The sequence below is a fragment of the Notothenia rossii genome (assembly GCF_949606895.1).
Source record: "Notothenia rossii genome assembly, chromosome: 6".
NCBI classification, from domain to species: Eukaryota; Metazoa; Chordata; class Actinopteri; order Perciformes; family Nototheniidae; genus Notothenia; species Notothenia rossii.
In genome coordinates, this window is record NC_136909.1 from 44449019 (window position 1) to 44452614 (window position 3596).

The following is a 3596-nucleotide window of genomic DNA, read 5'->3' on the forward strand; positions in this document are numbered from 1 at the left end:
TTTGAGTGCAGTGATCCTGGTGACCTCAGTCATGGTTCTTTAACATGGATCTCTATTTGTCAGTTCCCATCTCTCTGGGTCACTGTACAATAGATTGAGTATGCCTACTGTCACATATCCATTCATTACATCTGAGACGGAGTGTGAAATAATCCTGTTCAGGGCTGCCAGTCCTGCCAGGTAGTTAGTTTTTTCAAACAGTATTTGTAGCTCCTCTTATAGTGTTGATAGATGAGAGCCGCTGCCTTGGAGTGAAGAAGCATAAAGAGACGTAATCTGACACTGATATGAGCATGTTGACTAACTACAGTACCTTCTCACACACACACACACACACGCACACACACACACACACACACACACACACACACACACACACACACACACACACACACACACACACACACACACACACACACACACACACACACACACACACACACACACAGTCGCACACACACACACACACACACACACACACACACACACACACACACACACACACACACACACACACACACACACACACACAGTCGCACACACACACACACACACACACACACACACACACACAGACACACACACACACACACACACACACACACACACACACACACACACACACACACACACACACACACACACACACAAACACAAACACACCTCCTCCCTGGGCCTGATCATGTGCTCACATCTGATACCAAAGTACAGTCTTGTGGAAGCAAACAAGAGACAGAAGTATTTGAATTTGATCAGACACCGAATTTGTAGCTTTGAAAAGAATTACTTTTAAAATCATGTATCTGAATTTGTTTTTGCTCCGAATTTACCTATGTGAAATAAAAATGTAAAAATTCAACTTAAAAAAATTGGAATGTTCAAATTCATATCCCAAAAATTCAAGTGAAAAAAATTTGACGTCAAATATTTCGGTGTTTAAAATTCGATGTCAAAAAATTCGGTGTATAAAATGCAGCATCATCCGGGCTACTCAGACAGGATAAGCAATCGAGCCCGAATGCAATCAAACCGACTTCTGGCCTATCAGAGCCAAGCGGCGAACCCCGGGACAGTGCGGTGAAGCCCAATGCTGCAAACTGTAGGCGATGGATGCAAATGGGAGCAATTCCCGTAGACCCATGTTAAAATGTCCAACTTAACATCAGAAAATGAAAAATGTTCTAGCCTGGATCCACAAAAACATATTCTGTATAGTTAGATTCCCCCTTCATGACAACGGGACTGCTGCTCCAAGCTCCTCTGTGTCTCACTGCTAGCTCCGTTAGCTCCATTGGCTTCTTGATGCTACAGCGACTCAGCTCATGAGGAGAACACTACTTGAACTCGGCCGTGTTTGTTGTGTTGGTTCCTGGTGGACTATTCGTCATGCAAATATAGGATTTATCTACGGTTAAAACCGACCGTCCATGAATGCAATTTCTTCGGTAAGTCAACCCTGCATACTTTATGTTATGTTACTGTTGTTTTTATTAAGCTAACGTTAATGAATGTTTAGAGTTGGCTTAGCATTTGAGCAATCGTAGCTCCATCTGTGCTAACGATGCTATGCGTAGCATCCAAGACTGTAAAACATTAAGTGGGATGCTACTGTATACCAAAAGGCTTCTGTGCGAGGTTGCTAAAATAAGGTCATCCTTGTACAGTACGTTAGATAGTTAGTTTTCTAGTTAGGTTACTGTATGCATTGTTAAGGTTCATTTAAAATCGCTATGCTCTACTATAGCATAAAATAGACTAGCTAACGTCAACGCATTGTTGAAGAGAGGCTTAGTGTATATTAAATCAACCTCACAATGAAATGTGTGTATCTTTTAAAATATGAACGTCACATTTCAAGATGGTCCAGAAATAACGCTCCCTTAGATATTGTAATATGGTTTGTTGAACTGGAGTTATTTATTGCAGCTAACCGCCTATCCGACTAACGACCCAAACATTGTTGTTTTTAATATTATTACCAATGTCTCTTTTAATTGTATTATCATCAGACTTGAGAAACAGCCTTATCGTGGCTGTAGAAGGGAACATGTAACTTAATGCCTGCATTTAAGGACGATGAATAGCGTAGTCAATGCTTTAGTGACAAGGAAATGATTTGTTTAAATATTAGATACAGTATGACGTTATCTGTGACTTCAGTGAAAATGAAGCTTATCCATTGCATTGCATTTGTTAAATAGGTTTGTGTCTTACCCTTACGTGTGTGATACATATGAATATGGCATATGAAAACAAATTAATTTGACTGACTCATGAAAAACTCATCCAAAGTAACAGTAAAATAAAAAGGACCTAAACAATAATACTCAATCAAACTGATACAGTATAAGGGCTCTGATATCCAGCAATTTCTTAAGTATAACAATAAGATTATGACCTGTTTTTAAAAGAAGATAAAACGTTGTTTGCATGTAAAGAGGTCTGTAACCCACGCATGTAACTTTACATTTGTTTATTCAAAGTGTCCTTAAGGTGATCCAGACAGGCTGGACCAGAGGAGAAGAGACAGATCTGGACTCCTAAAAGCAGAGAACTTCAGCACGGATTCCAAGGTACACCTTTTTCATACTTTACAAAGAATGCATAAAGTAATTACTCTAATACACTGATATACATGCCATTAAACATGACTAAATACTAGATCACCTACACATCAGTGATGTGGAGTGAACTTTCTTAGCAAAAGGTTACATTTACATTTTACCTAGCAACACCACTTTTTTGTTCAACTTTCACATTTCAATGTATTTAAGGCAAATATTATTCAACATAGTGAGAACTACGACCCTTTGTCTCTGCATATTGACTGTAAAAAAACATGTTAAAAGTGATTCTTTCAGTGAGACAACCGAACAGAGCAAGCTTCTACAGTTGCACTAAATTTTGATAACACATTTATTTCAATTTTGATGAATTTAGAACAGTTTATTCATAATCTGATTATCTTTGTAGTACACTGTTGGATTTAAAAAACACATTCAAATAAAAAAAATCATTATATTTATAGCCCCTGAACAAACAAACACACCTCTTTCTTAAATAACACACTTGCTCTGCAATAATATGTTTTTTGATATTTCTGTTAGGAAAGGACATGCCTGCTTCACCATGTTCTCTTTCTCTGAGGGTCCAGAAGAACATCCAAGAAGGAAAGGAAAAGCTGATGTAATGAGATTTAAGAGCAGTACAGGACATTCACTAAGAGACACTTATATTGTAACACAAAGACCTGCACACTGAATAGTTTTGTAATCTAACAGGAACTTCATTTGTGTTGTTTTGTGTTTTACGTTGCACTTCAGAGACAGTGTGATTATTGTCAGGCCTATAAAGTTTGGAAAAAAAAAAAAAGTCAGCTGATCAAATGCATTTGCCTCACTTTATGAGCTTCACTATACTTGGGCCTTGCACCGCAGAGTTTGCAGCGTCACAAATAAATGGTGCCAATCTTCAGTCAGATGTGAATGTGTAATCTAACATTTTCAGTAAGAATAATGGACAAAAGGAGCGCAAATACAATTTATTGAAATGTGAACTAAAAGTGATCAAGCATGAAACATCACCATTTTAAAAAA

The 3596-nt window shown here is 38.0% G+C and overlaps 1 protein-coding gene and 1 long non-coding RNA gene across 2 annotated transcripts in view; one reads left to right on the forward strand and one right to left on the reverse strand.

Annotated features, from left to right (window-relative positions):
* Positions 1 to 3596, reverse strand: part of abca2 (ATP-binding cassette, sub-family A (ABC1), member 2) — a 422430-nt gene that overhangs the window by 342371 nt on the left and 76463 nt on the right.
* On the forward strand, positions 852 to 3390 carry LOC307044379. The gene is made up of 3 exons (XR_013809627.1): positions 852 to 1445; positions 2484 to 2573; positions 3108 to 3390. It is a non-coding gene; the product is annotated as an uncharacterized lncRNA (long non-coding RNA).